This window comes from Paramisgurnus dabryanus, chromosome 15 (assembly GCF_030506205.2).
Source record: "Paramisgurnus dabryanus chromosome 15, PD_genome_1.1, whole genome shotgun sequence".
NCBI lineage: Eukaryota > Metazoa > Chordata > Actinopteri > Cypriniformes > Cobitidae > Paramisgurnus > Paramisgurnus dabryanus.
The window spans coordinates 30,217,580-30,230,047 of record NC_133351.1 but is presented as its reverse complement, the minus strand read 5'-3'; positions in this window follow the sequence as shown (position 1 = coordinate 30,230,047).

Below are 12,468 nucleotides of genomic sequence, written 5' to 3'. Positions count from 1 at the left end.
TCATTGAAAATTAATGGTAGCCTGTCGCTCTGTCTCTTGTAGCTAATGTGACTGGGGGGGTGAGTGTTTCTCAACCAGGGGCCCCAAGATGACTTCAAATTATTCAAAATAAGACAAAACAAGCATTTAAATAAACTTAAACAAAAAAATCTGTCTAGTGTGCAAAGCTCTAGTATATTTTATTTAGTAAAAATTGTGGGGTGCTTCAAATATAGCTGTGGACAATAGGGAGGCCTTGAAGTGAAATTTTTTTTCAATGTTTTGAATTAGTTGGCCCCTACAGTATTTCCCCTTGGCTTCTAAAGTGCACATATGACATACTTAAAAATGTGGGTGTACGCAGTAAGCCATCCGCTTATACTGTTTTATAAATAATCAGGATTCAGGTTTTACACTCCAAAAATGCTGGGTTATTTTCAACCCAGAGTTGGGTCAAAATGGGACAAACCCAGCCGTTGGGTTGAATTAACCTAGAAAGTGTTTATATTTGACCCAACAGTGGAGTGGATTAAACAACCCAGCATAGGTTAAATTACATCCAAATGGGCTGGGTTCGTCGCTTTTTGACCCATGCTGGGTTGAAAATAATCCTTAAAGGGATAGTTCGGCCAAAAACGATATTAAACCCATGATTTACTCACCCCCAAGCTGTCCGAGTTGCATATGTCCATCGTTTTTCAGACAAACACATTTTCGGATATTTTAGAAAATATTTTAGATCTTTCTGTTGATTAAATGTAATGTTACAGGGTCCAGCAATAGTCCACGACCTTCAAGTCCAAAAAAAGTGCGTCCATCCTTCACAAATTAAATCCAAACGGCTCCAGGATGATAAACAAAGGTCTTCTGAGGGTAATCCGTGTGGTGTTGTTGTAGAAATATCCATATTTAAAATGTTATTAACGTAATTAACTACCTTCCGGTTTCGCCGCCATCTTAGAGTCATCCGCATTCAGGATGAGCGCTTACGCAGCATACAGCGGTTTCTCTGTTGCTGCTCTGTCCCCCCGCCCTCCGAATTTGTCATACGTCACTAAGAAAAGTGCGTACACTACGCTAATACTCTCTCCTGAATACAGAGGAGTCTAAGATGGCGGCGAAACCGGAAGGTAGTTAATTACGTTAATAACATTTTAAATATGGATATTTCTACAACAACACCGCACGGATTACCCTCAGAAGACCTTTGTTTATCATCCTGGAGCCGTTTGGATTTAATTTGTGAAGGATGGACGCACTTTTTTTGGACTTGAAGGTCGTGGACTATTGCTGGACCCTGTAACATTACATTTAATCAACAGAAAGATCTAAAATATTTTCTAAAATATCCGAAAATGTGTTTGTCTGAAAAACGATGGACATATGCAACTTGGACAGCTTGGGGGTGAGTAAATCATGGGTTTAATATCGTTTTTGGCCGAACTATCCCTTTAAAGGTCACGTTCTTTCTGATCTAATTTTTTAAACCCTAGTTAGTGTGTAATGTTGCTATATATATATTTTTTAACAGAATTCCCCTTTTAAAGCTTGCAGCGAACTGCCGGTTTGGATTACAGCCCTCTACTTCCTGCCTTAATGATGTCAGTAGAACAGTTTTTCGGCTAAACTCCGCCCACAGGAATACGTCAGTCACCAGCTAAGCTAACGGCTCTGCTAAGCTAAGCTGCTATCGAATCACAACACACTAAACAAACTACACAATCAGAACTCGATACGTATTTCTGAATTCGTATTTATTTTCATATAACAAGGAAGACATCAGCCCGTTTTGAGGACAATGTACTGCGTTTTTTTAAACGTGAAACATGAACACGTTATATTGCACACTGTAGACAGAATCAAAGCTTCAAAAACACAAGAAAAAACGGGACCCAAATAACACGATTTTTAAAGTATAGCCTACTGCTTCTTTTATTTCACATAGTGATTTTACGGTACTGTAGTATTAGTTGTTAACTCAGAAGTCAATTAAACATCATTTACAAACAGTCTTCCAAAATTCTGTGAACATAAACAAAAATATGTATTGTGTGTAATATCAGAAATCAATGAAAGAGACACGAGTAAAAAAAGGGCCCCCAGTGATCTCAGATCTGTGTTCCCACAGGCTTCAGGACCTTGGACAGCACAATTCTAATCAATGTCCATAATATTCATCAAACAAAACGGTGGCTCGTGCAAAAAGCCCAACTTACATGACCACGCATTTCTTATTAGGATGTAATTTATACCAAAGACCGTGGATAGGTGCTTATCCTCAAATACTGCTTTTGATAAAAACAGAGGTCAGAAGATCTTTCACAAGAGTGGCCCCGTAAATTAATATCCCTCTGAGCGCAAGATTAAAGACTGCATGTCATAATGCCATTATTAATAATAGTCTTATGGCTGAAATGAAATCATACAACTATGATACCCTCATCAATCCCTGGTTCTTTATAAAGCTGTGGAAGGACCCAATCAGCGCAGCATCTATAAACAAATGTAACATTTAGAAAGGAATACAGTGTACACACCCTGACAAACGTCTTGTCGCTTGTGTACAAATTGACCTGAAGTGCCGCTAAAATATATTTCTAATCAAGATTTGTTTTTTTTTTTTAATGGCTCATTTTAATCCCAAAAGCTTTTGTAATAATGTTTTAGTGGAAAACAAAACTGTCAAAAAGTATTCGGATATTCACAGCTTGGTAAAGCCCATTAAGTCAATTTTTGCAAAGCGTAAGTGTTGTCGCCTTGACATATGAGTTTAATCTGTGACTAATAATGGATCAATTAGGTCTCAGGTGTATATAAAAAGATCCCCAGTACACTAGACCTTCACATCAACTGCAACTAGACCTCTGAAAACATGCCTTAGATTCACCCTGAGACCAAAGTTTTGATTATCAAGAGGCTGAAGACCAAATCCACTACTGATGTGGCAGACACCTTCAATGTGTCTCAAAATCAAGTACAGAGGATAAAAAAAGATTTGAAGAGACTGGAGATGTCTTTGACAAGCCCAGGTCAGGCAGACCCCGCAAGACTACTGCTCGAAAGGACCGTTTGTTGGCTCGAAAATCCAAGGCCAGCCCATTTTCCACTGCAGCAGAGCTCCATGAGACCTGGTCATCTGAAGTCCCTCTGTCAACCAGAAAAGTTTGTCAGATTCTGTCTCGAAATGGCCTCCATGGTTGAATCAGTGCCCAGAAGCCAGCACTAAACAAAAGAAAAATGTATGGGGGTGTGTGACAGATCTGCAGGGTGGAAGGCAACATCAATAGTCTAAAATACCAAGTAACTTAGCTACCTCTTATATTCCCAACCATAAAAGAGGCCAAATTCTGCAACAGGATGGTGCTCCATTGCATACTTCCATCTCCACATCAAAGTTGATCAAGGAGAAAAAGATCAAGACGCTCCAGGATTGGCCAGCCCAGTCACCAGACATGAACATCATTGAGTGGGGTAGGATGAAAGAGGAAGCATGGAAGATGAAACCAAAGAATATTGATGAACTCGGGGAGGCATGCAAGATTTTCTTTGCTATTCCTGATATACAAAAATAAATTGTATGAATCCTTGCTAAAACTGCATGGATGCAGTCCTTCAAGCTCATGGAAGTCATACAAGATATTACATTTGGATCTCACAGCACCACTACTTCATGTGCTGACATATTTTTGTATTTGCAGTAAATTTGTTCAATTTCTCTATAGGCGACAAAACTTTTGTCTTGCCAAAATTTGACCTTTTTGTCTTGATTAAATTATAAATCTTTTTTCATTGAAACTAATTTATTTCAGTGCATTAAACATCATTTGGGAGGGTTTTAGCTTTTTTATATGAGCTATTTCTAACATCAATTGATTAATTAAAAGTCAGGTTAAAAGAAAGTGTTTCTACAAAATAGATAAGCGACAAGACTTTTGTCAGGGAGTGTAGTTGGATGTAGCATTACAAACTTTATTATCCAAAAGCAAGCCTTAAAATATTATCCAGTTTTCTAGAAGTACTGGAGAACCAAACTCATCGTTTTGATATAAAAGTGGGCGATAACAAAGAAAAATAATAATAATAAAAAATTAAATAAACTTTTTGAGGTCAAGAGGATGTCATCCAGATATAAAAAAACGTTATTATCAGATGAACGAATATTATTGCAGAAACAAACAGGACGGCTTGTGGTTGAGAATAGGAAATACCCTGCTTATTCATACTGTAGCTTTGTTGTGATGAGTATAGATATCTTTAAGGTAAGGGTTGTTCCTGTTACACTTACCTTTTGAACCCTTATAACCTTAAAACTGTGTTGAAAGCATTTTTTTCTTCAAAATGTTATATATGACATTCAGAAATATAGATTTACTGGTGGCACTTTTTAATAAGGGACATTTTAATATATATATTTTTTAAACATAGATGCAAAAAATACCACATACACATTACATGGATGAAAATTTTATATATTTTATTCTTTTACTCCCTTAAAATTTCCTCCCAATTTCCAGCCTTGGTTTAAGAAGATATGTCATGATATTCTATTAAACCAGTATCATTTAAATATTATACATTTAAATACTACAACAACCATTTGATATTACTTGACAACAAACAACATAAGAGTATCAAAGAAGTTCCCTTTATCTTACAGTCTCAAGTTTTAAGATTTAACTTTTGTCACATATGCCAAGATATTCCTATCATTTATACGTTTCCTCAATCATACACATTCATTCATTAACAACACCCAGTAACGCCTGATTCCATGTTTATATTTTTTAAATGCTCTGGAGTTTTGGGTAAATTTGTGTAATGCAATTTCCAATTCATCAACTCATCTTTAAATGACTCAGGGGATTAGACCAGTACATACTGTATAGACCAAAATCATTAAATCCTCCAGACGTTCCAAACCACTGACAACACACCCAGACTGAAGCCGGTGTGGAATGTCATTCATATGATCCTGATTTTTCTCGCCACTACCATCAAAAGAGGACAGGAGGGAAGGATGAGGCGCTCAGCTGCAGAAACCCATCTGGTTAGTTGCTTACGTAGAAGCTCACCACAAACCCATGCACTGGTTAAACTTTTGTGAAATTTTCCCCTTCCACTGATACTGAAAAATGCACAGAATGAATTACAGTACCAGATACAGTACCAGATACAGTACCTAATGTATAATGAATTAACAGTTTGTGTTTAAACTTCCAGCCCAGCTTACTTCCAGTCCAGAATTATAGAAAACAATATCTATTCTTTGTAACAGCAGCTGCAATCAGTAACATCATCCTTCTTTAATATTTATGTATTAGTAACATTCACAATGAGGTTGTATGCATGCAAGTTAAACAACATTTTAACAATAAATTAGAATGAACAATAATAAAAAATAGTGTTCACCAAATATTGGTAATTCATGTGAAATCATGGTGATAAATAGTGTGATTTGGTGGTGTAAATTAACTTTAATCAAGATGTTTAGCTAGTGCATCTTATTTCTTTAACTAATGATACCATACACTGCCAAATTTCTTTCATTAGTGTAATCTACACCAGTCAACATTCGAAGTGGATCAAAACCTTTAATAAAGGTTTATAAAAAACAATCCCTAATACCCATTCTTGACTTGGGACAACTTTAATAAACTTTTCTGATCCACTCCAAATGTTGACAAGTATAGTTTAGTCGTCTAGTTTCGTTCATTAATTTAAACTAGGGCAGAACGAACTTTGTGAGTGCATGTTGCAGGTCAGGTTTGATATGATCTCTGTAAATGTCAAACCAGAATTTGGAAAGTGTATGATAAGAAGCCTCATCTCTGTATACAGCAAGATACACGTAAGTTTCATTCTTAATACCAAACTATTGTGTAGGAGCTGGCCTCCCCCAAGCTACCGTAAAAGAGAAACATAATTGTTTGTACTGTACAGTAAATCATTTGATACGTTTCCAATGTAACCAGGGCCAGCAAAGCTTTGAAAAATTTAGTTTTAGCTAAATAAATGTTATAAGCATGATTCATGTAGATACATCTTGGGTGTTTATTAAGAAATAAGAAGAAGCAGGGTCAAAAACAGTGAGTAGTCTTTATATAGAGGCAATGCAGTCCATGCAATCCAATAGGCAGATGAGTAGAACAATGAAACAAGTAAGGGTTCAGCAAATGGTATAATCCAAAAGTAGAAAATGCTCAGAACTGCAAACAAGAAAAACAAGACTTTGAAACAACTCAATTAAACTTTGTTCTATATATGCTGCTTTTCCATTACATAGCCCCCCCCCCAGGTTTGTGTCAGGTCAGCTTACTTTTAGGGCTTTCCGCTGAGTGCAGTACGTAGTACCCAATACTTTTTTTAGTACCATCTCGGTTGGGGTTCCAAGCTACCTGAGCTGATACCAAAACGTGATGCAAAAACACTGTAGATCACTGATTGGTCTGAGAGAATTGTCACTACCAGCGTCATTGCTATAATGTAAAAGATTAGCTTTACCTTCATGCTAGCTTGCACTGTCTCGAGTAAACCTGTTGTCATCTGTGCTCTGCTATAAGTTCCAAAACTACCTTTTAGCGATAAAAAAACATCCACACACAGGTTGAGAATCAGGAACACCGTAACAGTTTATGTGCATATGCTTAGATTCAACTTAAATGAGGCTCAGCGTAGCGTGTCGACTGACGCCACCGGTGTTTGTACAGAAACTGTCATGTGAGAAATAGGCAGTAATTAATGCAATGTGCAAACATCTTTTTGTGGTCAAATTTAATTTTGTGGCCAACTGAGAAATAAATAAATGTATGGGAATGTACAACAACGCTCTCACTTGCATGTCACAGTAGTAGGCAGCGCAAATTTAACGACACCCCTATAATCCCTCCCACTCCGGCTATCAAGCCAAAGTGAGGTGAGCTGACCCTACCTGACCCAAACCAAAACATTACTGTATATGGTGGATAATAAGATGATATTGGGGGAAAGAGCAGCCTGGGAGTCTCCCATGAAGTTTGAGATGGTCACAATTAGTATGACTAGAATCTTGACTCTTTTGTCATCAAATGGCTTGTAGATAGATGTAAGACTTGTTAACATCTGAGCAAGTGGTCAATGGGTGATGAAGCCCAGCCTCAAATGAGCCTAGGGCAGGGTTCCCCAAATCTTACCATGGAGGGCCGGAGCACTGCAGAGTTTAGCTCCAACCCTGATCAAACACACATGAGCAAGCTAATTAAGGTCTTCATGATCACTAGAAAATCATAGGTGGGAAATCAAAGTTTGATTAGGGTTGGACCTAAAATCTGTAGTGCTCCGGCCCTCCAGGGTAAGATTTGGGGAACCCTGGCCTAGGGGCATCCAGGTTTGGACAAAGTGATCAAAGTTAGTAGCTGGTGAGACAATTTAGGCTGAGCACACACATTACAGTTTGTTAAAAATGTGGTCACATTGACATACACTCACAGCGAGAAAAAGAGAGACTCAACCTTTAGTGATTCTCCCCTGGATGCCCAGAGCTAGGAAAGTCGAGAGAGCTAAGATAGTCTGGACCGGTTGTTAGAGGGTCATTGGAATGTAAAAGAGTCCCTCTTGGCACTGTGGAGGAGATGGCTCATTAACTTTGGCTTGGGTAAGCCCCACTGATGGAGCCAAGAAAGAGTTTTTGGGTTGGGGATTGTCATAGTGGAGTTTTGTTGTTTTTTGAACATGGGCAATAGGTTACAGAGAGGTTGCCTTCATAGCTAGTGGTTCACAAATCCCACATAATAGTTCTCAGCAGATGATAGTATACTGGAAAAGAAAGCACAGGGGAACAGATTGGAAAAGAAACTGGGATGTTGTGACAGGACAGGACTGCTCCTACTCCAGTATCTGTTGACCTCCACTACAAATAGTACGGTAGGAACTGGGTGTTTCAGAATGGGGGTGCTGATAAACTGGGACTTAAGTTTAGAGAATGCTAGGGTTGCTGCTGTGATGACGTGTGTGAGCACAGATCAAGGAGGTGAGCACAATCAAGCTGTAGAAGTTTTATTGTTGCAGCCCTCTGTCCCAGATTGAGTGATGAGTTTTCTACTTGCCCTCACATATTCTAATACCATTATAAGCACTGCAAAGGCATACAGTAGCTTGCAGAAGATATTAAAATATTAGGGTTGTGGAAATAGCAATCGATACTCCAGAATCAGTAGGTTTATGGGTGTTTTGGTGACATAGTTTGGCTCAGAAACATACATGTAATGTCCAGCCTCACCACAAGGAATGTAATTAAATTCCTTGTGGTGAGGCTGGACATTACATGTATGTTTCTGAGCCCAAATATGTCACCAAGCGAATATGACATTGGCATTCAGATGGCTATTACAGGCCAAGCTGCATGTGCTCTGATTTGCTGTTTCCGGCCTTCCACTAGCAATTGTTCCAAGTATAACTGCTTGTCTCTGCTAGCCAGCCCAGCTTGTATATTTTGGTATAACCTCAGTGGCAGATTGAGAGGGGAATCCGGCCATCTGTTTTGTGCTGCTGCTGAAAGGTAAGAACATATTCTGTTGCTGTGGAGTGCCCTTGCTAGAATATCTTCCACATATCTTCTTAATCTTGAAATGATCTAATGATAAGTGAATAAAGATATTATTCTCCCACGGCCAATGCCCATTTTAGGGTCTTCCCACTGAGTAATAATAAATGCTACCTTTGCCTGCCCAATGGGAAACCCTACCAATGGCTAGTAAATAAGACATTGCCATCAAACTTCCCCTGGAGGGCCAAACAAGAATTTACCATGAAAGGAGTTGGTGGCAGAGCACTTATTGGGCCCTATTTTAACAATCTGAAACGCAAGTGCGAAGCGCAAGTGACTTTGTGGGCGGATCTTAGGCGCTGTTCCCGGCGGGAGAAATAACTCTTGCGCCAGGCGCAAATCAGTAAGGGGTTTGTCTGAAGTAGGTTCATTATTCATAGGTGTGGTTTGGGAGTAACGTCAAATAAACCAATCAGAACGCTATCCAACATTCCCTTTAAACGCAAGTGCGCAAGTTCCATGGCGGGTTGCTATTATTATGACGGATTTGCCAGGCGCACGCCAGGAGCGGTTCTCAGCCGAGGAGACCGACGTTCTTGTAAGAGCAGTCAAAGACAGAGAAGTTGTTTTGTATGGGGATGGGAGAAATCCGCCCAAATCAGCGTCGGTTAAACAGGCGTGGTAGGAAATAGCCACAATTGTCTCATCAGCTGGCATCCCCAGGACGTTGATGTCAGGAGATGGGGGAATCCCAAGCTTGCAAGCATAAATTGGGCACGCCGTGTAACAGGAGGTGTATCTGCCTCTATACCTGACGCCTGGACCTGGACCTGACGCCAGCAGAGGACATCGCTGCGTCCACCCTCTCCACAGAAAGCCAAGAAACGCAAGCAGTCCAAACCCAAAGTGCACGTACAAATCCAGTTCACATACATTAAGGTTTCTTATGAAAACATTTTAATTATTATTTACATAAAATAAACGTAATACAGCCACACAACAAACTTATGAAAATATTTTAATCGTTATTTGCATGATAATTTTTTAACGCAGCCACACAATAAATAAAAACTATCACCACAATGCTCACCACTATGATTCTTCCCCTTATCTCGTGTATTAATATTTTTTAGTGTAACAATTTATGATTTGCAAAAATAACTGTTGCATCTGTGTAGATTAGATGCAAAGTGTGCGCGTTGTGCACGCTATACATTATGGTCAACCATGCGCCCTTAAAATAGCATAATGAACAACGCGTAACGTGCCACTGACTTTAAACTTTTTTTTTTCTGGTCAGTGGCGCAATTGTTTTTTGAAACTGCAAAATAGCATCAGGGATGGTTTGCGCCGGAACACGCCACCTTTTTTGCGCATAACCGCCCAGGGAGCGCAAGTTCATTCCCTAGTTTGCCGACGTGCGTCTGTGGAGGGAAACCCCGCTGTGCGCCGGTGCAAAATACGAATGATACATGCGTCACTGACAAAGTCAATTGTGCTGGGTGCAAGATAGGGCCCATTGTGTTAATGTTAGCAGGTGGCAAGGTAGAAATGGGGATCAGTGCTGATGTGGGGGCCAACTGGCAAAGAGTACTGGCTCAATACCTTGTCAATAGCAACAGTGATGCAGTTAAGCTGGTGGTACTGCTCAGTCAAAATGGCTACCAGGGATACAAAGTCTGCGACCACTCCCCTCCCCTGACCTTCCCTCGCTATCTTATTTAGGTTTTCCTATTTAAGGCCCCAGTGTGTTCTGTCTTGAGCTGGGTCGTTTTGGTTTGTCTGCTGTTTAATTGTGTTAGAGACAGTTGTCAAAGTCAAGTCAAGTCAGTCTAGGCTTGTAATAGTGTGCCATAGTCTTGTTATCTGTTTTTGTCATGCCTGTTTCCCCCACATGGGCATTTGTTTTCTGTTGTTAATAAGCCCGTTTGAATTCACCATTACCTTGCACTTAGGTCCCCTGAAATCATGACACAAAAGGACCATGGAAGATCTCTTTATCTAAAAGAGGCCAGATCTCAAAAAGCTTGTATGGATCACTTATTAAGAGGTAAGATAAAGGCAGGCTAATGCTGAGTTTACACCAAACGCGGTTTGGGCGTCAAAATCGCGTCTACCGCGCGTGGTTTGCCGCTTGAACAATTTGGATGCATTCGCGCGTGTAGACGCGCGGAAAAAGCAAGCATTTGACGCGCGTCCGAAGCAAAATCCGCTTCTTGTGGGAGGGGCAACTGCTGTGCGAGTGTCTGTTTGCAAGATGACTGATGTTACTTGTGCATTTATCAAGAGAGTTACCAGTTTTGTATTGGGTAACCTTACTATGGGGAAAAATAAACGGCGCGGGTAGATAAACGTCACGTGACTCAAAAGTGAAGCGTGTATTACAACTTACCAAGTTGCCCAAAGTCCTTACTGACACTCTTCCAAGCGAGGTCCTTTTTATTCCTGTCTCCACTATAGAAATAACAACTTGTGTCATATAGCTTCGAGTGACTGCTTGAGTGAGTGACTCCGGGCGGGGCTGCCACCACAGCAGCAAGCAGGCTCCTGATTGGTTAACGCGGCGCGAAATTCCGCCAAAGTTCAAATTTTTCAACTCGGGCGTCAGCCGCAAATTCGCGTGAACCGCAAGATGCACAAAAAGCACCATTCGCGCTTACCGCGCGTACCGCGCACAACGCTCAATTCGCGCCTTTCGCCCGAGCTTCACGCGCGAAAGAGGCGGAAACGCGTCTTCCGCGCCGCGCCGAACGCCTCTTCCGCGCCGCGGGACCTCCTGACGCGCGTCAACGCGTCTTCACATTGACTTAACATTGAAATCACTCGCGCTTCACGCCCTTACCGCGGTCGGTGTAAATGCAGCATAAGTATTTGCAGATTCACCAAAAAGGATACACAGTCAGGAAGATGGGTATTATGAAGAGACAACCAATGGTTTGGGAAACTGTATATTCCAATAGTAGAAAGCACTGCAAATTTCACACTGGGGAAAAATACTTGTTTTATATAGAGTTGGGACCAAATACACTATTGATTTTACTTCTGTATAGCTTAGTGGTAGAGCATTGCATTAGCACGCAAAAGGTCATAGGTCTGAACCCAAGGAACACACAAACTAATAAAAAAAATGATATCTGTAATGCGCTGTAAGCTTTGGATAAAAGTGTCTCCCAAATGCATAAATGATTGTTGTGAACCTACAGTACCAAGTAAAAGAAACAACAACACACTTCTCAAGTGAAGTTGATTTCGTGTCATATCTTGGTTGGTGTGTGCATGAGATATTCCTGGTGAAATGCCAATATGAGGACTTCCAAAGTACTTCCTGGACTGCTTACACAACAGATTTAGTAGTCAAAAAAAACCCCAGACGAAGTATATCTGGCACAGAAATACTCTGCTATTCATCCAAATGGTTCTTTGAACCTTTGCCCATGTTTAGCATGAGTAATCCAACTCTTTAACTGTGTTAATAAGTCAGAATGCATAAAATACCATTAGACCCTCCCCAAATGCAAAAGAATGCAAATGGATAATTTGATGAATCCTCATGTACAGTATGTAGTCAATATCCCAAACGCTGGGTAATCTTTCCATCACCTCCAGGTGATAAACCATAGGGGAATTTTACCAATTGGAGCATTAGGAGTATTACACCATCAAGAACACCTGGGATGATGCAACTCATGGATGAATGAGATATTTCTGAGCTGTCTGCAAACTTCCACTGGAATGTTTCTGTTGCTAAAAAGCCAAGCACTGACAATACATGTACATGTACAGGAAGGCTGTGGGATTTTTTTGAACATCCTTTTAAGTTTTGGCAGAAATATATTGCATAAATACAAAATAATAGCTCTAGTTCAGGGGTCTTCAACATTTTTGGGGGCAAGGACCCTTATACTGTATAATGGAGTCTTGGAGCAGGGACCCCCTGATACTAAATGTGTAAAACAGAGGTACCACCC